Source organism: Musa acuminata, chromosome BXJ2-1 (assembly GCF_036884655.1).
Source record: "Musa acuminata AAA Group cultivar baxijiao chromosome BXJ2-1, Cavendish_Baxijiao_AAA, whole genome shotgun sequence".
Lineage (NCBI taxonomy): Eukaryota > Viridiplantae > Streptophyta > Magnoliopsida > Zingiberales > Musaceae > Musa > Musa acuminata.
Window position 1 is genome coordinate 12,101,671 of NC_088338.1, and position 8,444 is coordinate 12,110,114.

Sequence of the window (8,444 nt, forward strand, 5' to 3'; positions counted from 1 at the left end):
TAGAGGGTCACACACATATAGTAGGCATTGCGATGAGTAGAGGTTCAGATATGAGATATTCGACAGAGTCCTTGTCTTATTGGATATCCAATAAGCCCCTGAATTATTGGATCCCATGGACGAGATCCAATTAGAGCCCATGAGAGATTATTGGATAGAGATCCACTAATCTAAAAGGCTTGGGTTATTGGATGCAGATCCAATACCCACTAGGCGAGGATCCATTAGGGTTTGACAGTGGACCTCTATAAATAGGAGGGATTCAGAGCCTCATAGGCTAGAGCCTTTGCTTGCCTCTCCTATTCTCCTTCCCCTCTCCACCTCAGAGCAGGCTTGGAGTTTTTGAGGAGCGTCGTCATAACCCTGCTATGTGGATCACCGCTAGAGAGGAGGACGCTTGACCTCCTTCACCCTCTCCTAAGGATCTACAAGGAAACAAGGATATACAATCTCCTTAGTTAACACAATATATTCTATACGCAGTTTTTCAATTTCGTGGATTTTTCGCACCAATCTTCGCATGACGATGAACATCTCTTTGGGAATAAGGAATTTTGTTTTCTTGTTCTTCCGCTGCGCATATGATGTCACCCCCAAAGATTTTCCCAACAGTGGTACCAAAGCCAGGTTGTTCGTGCGATAGATTGGTTTTAAACTGCGTGTGTTGTGTTTTGGAGAAGCTTTTGACATCAAAATCGTTGACACAAAAGCGGAAAAGGGCAGCAACTGTTGCTGCCCTCGTTGTCGTCGCAGATGGCAGCACTGCCATCTGTGTGCAAGCAGGTAGCCTGCAGCAGCAACCGCAAGGGCAACGGCACCACACGGCACAGGGCAGCGACGCTTGTGGCCACTGCTCCCGTGGGCAAAAACCCAGCAGGGGCAGTCGCTCAGCGAGGCAGCACCGCCTGTGGGCGCTGCCTCGCGGGCAGAACCGCCCGCGGAGGGGACGACGCCCACAGGGGCGTGCCACCTGTAGGCGAGGGCAGCGACCCCGCCCTCCGCCGCACAGCCCATCGTCGGCAGGGGTGGCGGCAACAGCAACAGCAGGGGAGGATGAGGGCATTAGGGTTTTTGGGCAAAAGATAGTTTTGCCCCTCGGAATTTGAGAAATTCCAATTTATGTCTTTTGCCTAAATTACGAAAATACCCTTAGGAATTAAGATATTCCCTATATGTCCCTGATTTCATAAAATACTAATTAATTAAAAGGTTTAGTTGATTATTATTTTTATTATTATCTAGTAGTCCTACATGATGATGATTATTTATACATGTGATGTATGATGTGTGGACGGATGATCATGGACCGTGTAATGTGTGTACTTGTGATTATTATTATCGGGGTCTGCGAGCCTCCATTATATTTCTTGTTTATTGTTGGGCCTGCGTGCCTATGATTAAGTTGTAATCACATGAGGAGACGCAGCGGGAGCGTGGATGCGATAGCGGGACCCACGAGACGGACGATCGCGATGCATGAAGATGCATCAAGATGTCGACGAAACCGACGAGGACGAGATGGATGATCACAGGGCATGGAGATGCACCGTTGCACACATAGATCTTGATGTGAGTGATTAGGCCTACTGGCTCGGGCCTAATCACATTAGGTTGTGGTCCATGATCATGTGGTGTGATTGCTTATACACATACTAGATATGTATATATATTTGCATGCGATGTAGATATATATTAAATATGCATATGTGTGACATGTCATATTAGGAGACCAAATCATAGAAACATCTCTCTCGATAATATTAAGTCGGTAAACGTGAGGCAATTAGATTGACCCACGTGGCCTTCCATCGTTATAAGTAGGAATCGATTCCCGGTGTAGGTTGAGTTGGTCAAGTCCCTCGAGACTCACCTATATCGTGATTCGCTATCTTGCTTACGACATAGAGATGTCACCGGTGACCTGAGGACATGGTATGCTTGGTCGAGTCCCTCGAGGGTATACCATCAAATCAGACTCATCTTGTAACGAAGGTGTTGACTTAACCGAGCATCATGGTTGGTCAAGTCCCTCGAGACCATGGTGATTCAGAGGCCGAACAGGATGAGAATCACAAGGAGTTGTGATCGGCAAGAGTTGTCTACCTTTTAGGCTTAGTGTGATTGGTCGAGTCCCTCGAGGTTACACTAAGACGCTGATTGGATCCTGATCCCCACTAGAAGTCCGCCGGAGACTTCCGTTTCACGTGCTGAGGGTGTCACATGACTCGTTAGTAAAATAGTGGGAGCATATTAAGATAGAAGTCCATATCTTGATAGTTTATTTCTTGCAAAATCTGCATGTTATTCATTTCTGCTGCATCTTTATTTTCAGAAAATGTCGCTTTCAAATCCCTTACGTGACATACTTGATGTCAACCAGCTCACTGGTCCAAATTATACGGATTGGCTCCGTAACTTGAGAATTGTTCTCATGGCAGAGAAAATCGTGTACGTCCTTGATACATAGATGCCTACGCCCGAAGAAGGGGCAAGCGAGGATGAGATTGCTTGCTACATGAAGTACATTGATGACTCCACTCTTGCTCAGTGCTATATGTTGGGCTCTATGACTCCTGAGTTACAGAGACAACATGAAAAGATGGATACCAGATCCATTCTCCTACATGTCTGCAAATTGTTTAAGGAACAGGGAAAGACTTAGCGATATGAGATATCCAAGAGCCTCTTCCGCGCTAGGATGACTCAGGGGACACCGGTTCAAAACCATGTCCTAAAGATGATTGAGTGGATAGAGAAACTCACAGGTCTAGGAATGGTCCTAGAGGATCACTTGTGTATGGACATTATGCTTCAGTCCCTACCAGATTCTTTTTTACAGTTCATAATGAATTTTAATATGAACAAGTTTGATGTGACTCTCCCAGAGCTCCTCAATATGTTGAGGGAGGTAGAGAGTACTATTAAGAAAGAGAAGCCAGTTCTCTACACTAGTGAGACTAAAAAGAAAAGGAAAGCAGAAAGGTCCCTTAAGAAGGGAAAGGGCAAGGGCAGACCAGGTAAAGCAAAGGTTGCTAAGAAAGACCCAGCAAAGGACAAAGGCCAGTGCTTCCACTGTGGTAAAGATGGGCACTGGAAGAGGAACTGCAAAGAATACCTTGCAGAAAGGGCGAAACAAAAGCTTGATGAAGCTTTATGTACATATCATGAATGTAAATGTGTCTAAGAGGAAATGAGATGAGATGAACAGTGCATACCTGTGGCATTGTAGGCTAAATCACATCCATGAAAGAAGGATTCAAAAGTTGCTAAATCTAGATCCATTTGACTATGTGTCATATGCAACTTGCGAGCCTTGCCTTCGTGGAAAACTAACCAACTCTCCATTTAGTAGAACTAGAGAGAGAGCCATTGAGCTGTTGGAACTCATACATAGTGATGTATGTAGACCCATGTCAACTCATGTCATTGGTGGTTACTCCTACTTCATTACCTTTACTGATAATTTCTCAAGGTATGGATATGTGTACTTAATGAAGTACAAGTCCGAGGCCTTTGAGAAATTCAGAGAGTATAAGAATGAGGTGAAGAATCAGACTGGAAAGAGTATCAAAACTCTTCGATCAGATCGATGAGGTGAGTACTTAAGTACAAACTTTATTCAGTTCCTCAAGGACCATGGGATATTATCCCAATGGACACCTCCTTATACACCTCAGCTCAATGGTGTCTCTGAAAGGAGAAATCGTACGCTATTAGACATGGTACGGTCCATGAAGAGTTTCGCTGACCTACCCATCTCATTCTGGGGATATGCCCTAGAAATCGCAGCTTACCTTCTGAACAGAGTTCCAACTAAGTCGGTAGTATCTACACCATATGAGATATAGAAAGGGAAGAAGCCTGATCTTAAGGTTGTTAAGATTTGGGGCTGCCCTGCCCACGTTAAAAAACACAACCCTGATAAGTTAGAATCAAGGATAGAGCGATGCAAATTTGTGAGATATCCCAAGGAAACTTGTGGGTATTATATCTATCATCTCGAGGACCAAAAGGTCTTTGTAGCTAAGAGAGCAGTGTTCCTTCTCCTTGAGAAGGAACACATTCTTGGCAGAAATAGTAGGAGAATGATAGAGTTAAGCGAGGTTGGGGAACCAAGCTCAAGCACCACTCTACAGCCCGAGTCTGTTTAGGTACATAATACACAAGTTTTAACTTTACGTAGATCTGATAGAGTATCCCATCCTCCTGAGAGATATGTGGGATATATTAGAGGAGAGGATATTGATCCTCAGACCTACGAGGAGGCTATTATGAGTATAGACTCTGGGAAGTGGTAAGAAGCCATGAATTCTGAGATGGATTCAATGTACTCCAACAAGGTTTAGAACCTAGTTGATGCGCCCAAAGGTATTGTACCCATCAGTTGCAAGTGGATCTTTAAGAAAAAGATCAGAGTAGATGGAAAGGTAGAGTCCTATAAAGCAAGGCTTGTGGCTAAGGGGTATCGTCAAAGGCAAGGTATTGACTACGACGAAACCTTCTCACCTGTAGCAATGCTAAAATCTATCAGAATTCTATTGGCTATTGCAGCATACTATGATTATGAGATCTGGCAGATGAATGTGAAAACCATATTCCTCAATGGGAACCTCGAGGAGGAGGTGTATATGATGCAACTTGAGGGATTCGTATCCAAGAACTGCCCAGATAAGATGTGTAGGTTGCTTAGATCCATTTATGGACTAAAGCAAACTTCCCAAAGTTGGAACATAAGATTTGATGAGGCAATCATATCTTATGACTTCGTTAAAAACGAATATGAGCCATGTGTGTACAGGAAGGTAAGTGGGAGCGCTATCACCTTTTTGGTGTTATATGTGGATGACATCCTGATCATTGGGAATGACGTAGGAATGCTATCCACAGTAAAGGCTTGGTTATCTAGACACTTCTCCATGAAGGACTTAGGGGAAGCATCCTATATCTTAAGGATTAGAATCAATAGAGATAGATCCAAGAGGGTGCTTGGCTTGTCCCAATCTAGGTATATAGAAACCATTGTCAAAAGGTTTAGCATGAAAAATTCCAAGAGATGTCCCATACCGATGAGATATGGGATATCGCTTTCTATGAGTATGTCCCCAAAGACTCTAGAAGAAAGGGCGAACATGGATATGATACCTTATGCCTCAGCAATAGGGTCTATCATGTATGTCATGCTATGTACTGGGCCTGATATAGCGCATGCTCTGAGTGTCATGAGCAAGTATCAGGTGGATCTAGACTTGGAGCACTGGAAAGCAGTAAAGTGTATCCTTAAGTACTTGAGAAGGACTAAAGATCTTTTACTAGTATATGGAGGTAGTAGCCTTAAGGTTGAAGGCTACACAGACTCAAGTTTTCAATCTGATGTCGATGATAGCAAGTCGAATTCGGGGTATGTGTACACCTTGAATGGAGAAGTAGTGTGCTGGAAGAGTTCCAAGCAAGATACTACTGCTGACTCGACCATAGAGGCGGAGTACATTGCTGCATCAGATGCAGCAAAGGAGAGAGTCTAGGTGAAGAAGTTCATCACAGATTTGAGAGTCGTGCCGGGTAGCGAGGAGCCGATCTCATTATATTGCGATAACAACGGGACAATTGCTCAAGCGAAGGAACCTAGGTCTCATAAAAAATCTAAGCATGTTCAGAGGAGGTTCCACATTATCAGAGAGATCGTAACCCAAGGAGATGTAATAGTGCAAAGAGTTCCATCCGAAGATAACATTGCAGATCCACTAACAAAATCGTTGTCTTAGATTGTCTTTAAGCGTCATGGGGGTCTGATGGGGATCAGACACATAGGTGATTGGCTTTAGGTCAAGTGAGAGATTGCTAGTCATAGGTGCCCAGCAAGCCAATCACGTGAGTGATGGCACGTGTGACTTGATACAGAATCTTTTTGCTTATTATATTTTCGTATATATCACTTTATAACTATTGCATATATGCATATATATATTGTGATGTCCTTGGATTTGTGCAATAGAAATCGGATCGTGATGAGATCATGAAAATGAGATCGATTCACCGTTAAACACAGATCTTAAATAATCTCGGTCATAGGTTTATTCGAGAGGGACATCGTGATAACCGGACATATTGGTGTGCTGTATACCCGTCCATATGATGGATGCAGCTGGTCTCATAGCTGCTCGTGTAGGGACACTAGGGATACAGAACAGGTGCTCATTGTAGAATGAGTTCACTGATTGATCCGCTTACGGAATGCTGGATGATTGATGATGCCTTATTGTCAGACAATGATTTCGTAGTCCTAGTGGTATATATGGTCCTTAGACTTGAGATACCAAGGATGTCCTATATGAGTGCTCCACTCTTTGATACCAGACTTATCGGTTTGATTGTCCCAGATCTAGTACAGCTGGTCATTGGGAGTGGTAGTCGACCTTACGAGGGCTATTGAGTGTCGATAGAGGATCATCCACTCTCGGCGTCATAAGAGGAATATCTCATGTGTTCTTGCTTAGACAAATCCCTGGCCAGGGTCATTCAGGTTGAGAGAGAAAGAGTTCTCCGGGAGAATCCGATTATAGCGAGACTCGAGTAGAAACCGTATGGGTCTGACAGCACCATGCTCGATATACGGTCTCTGGGATATTAGATAGATGAGGGACTATAGGTACACGGTAACTAAGGACAAACAGGTCCAATGGATTGGATTCCCCTGTATCGTCTGGGGACTACAGCGCAGTGGCCTAGTATGTCTGTAGTCGATGAGTCAAGTAAATTATTACAGAGATAATAATTCACTGAGTTAGAAGGAGTTCTGACAGATATGACTCACGGCCAACTTGATATTGGGCTTAGAGGGTCATACACATATGGTAGGCATTGTAATCAGTAGAGTTTCGTATATAAGATATCCGATGGAGCCCTTGTCTTATTGGATATCCAATAAGCCCCTGAATTATTGGATCCCATGGACGAGATCCAATTAGAGCCCATGAGAGATTATTGGATAGAGATCCACTAATCTAAAAGGCTTGGGTTATTGGATGCAGATCCAATACCCACTAGGCGAGGATCCATTAGGGTTTGACATGGGACCTCTATAAATAGGAGGGATTCAGAGCCTCATAGGCTAGAGCCTTTGCTTGCCTCTCCTATTCTCCTTCCCCTCTCCACCTCAGAGCAGGCCTGGAGTTTTTGAGGAGCATTGTCACAACCCTGCTATGTGGATCACCGCTAGAGAGGAGGACGCTTGACCTCCTTCACCCTCTCCTAAGGATCTACAAGGAAACAAGGATATACGATCTCCTTAGGTAACACAATATATTCTATACGCAGTTTTTCAGTTTCACGGATTTTTCGCACCAATCTTCGCACGACGACGAACATCTCTTTGGGAATCAGCGATTTTGTTTTCTTGTTCTTCCGCTGCGCATATGATATCGCCCCCAAAGATTTTCCCAACAGTGGTACCAAAGCCAGGTTGTTCATGCGATAGATTGGATATCCAATAAACCCCTGAATTATTGGATCCCATGGACGAGATCCAATTAGAGCCCATGAGATATTATTGGATAGAGATCCACTAATCTAAAAGGCTTGGGTTATTGGATGCAGATCCAATACCCACTAGGCGAGGATCCATTAGGGTTTGACAGGAGACCTCTATAAATAGGAGGGATTCAGAGCCTCATAGGCTAGAGCCTTTGCTTGCCTCTCATATTCTCCTTCCCCTCTTCACCTCAGAGCAGGGCTAGAGTTTTTGAGGAGCATCGTCGCAGCCCTACTGTGTGGATCACCACTAGAGAGGAGGACGCTTGACCTCCTTCACCCTCTCCTAAGGATCTGCAAGGAAACAGGGATATACGATCTCCCTAGGTAACACAATCTATTCTATACGTAGTTTTTTAGTTTCACGGATTTTGCGCACCAATCTTCGCACGACGACGAACATCTTTTTGGGAATCGAGGATTTTATTTTCTTGTTCTTCCGTTGCGCATATGATGTCGCCCCCAAAGATTTTCCCAACAGGTACCTACCTCAACACCTCTATGTTGTCTGAGTAATTCTTCTTGGTCAATGGAAAGATATATTACAACTTCCATGCATGACCACCACTATTATGTTGTTGGGCTCGGCTAATACTATTCTCCTTTATGTTATTAGTAGTAATGTTTGTTCACTCAGCCTTATCCTTTGACTTACCAAGATCTCTCAAGAAAATAATAGATTCTGGAGTAGTCCAACTCTTTAGTCACTCTGATTATATCTCTATATAATCAAGTCTCTCTCTCTCTCAGCATTTATAGATGCTGCATCTCTTTGCCTTTATAGAATCTTTAATCTTCTACTTCAGTTGCAATGTGTCTCTTAGTTCTCAGCTGCTCATTAGCACTATTGTTAAGCAGCCGAACTTTGATCCGCCGATACTGCTTCAACTTGTCAATTACTCTAATTTTGATATAGG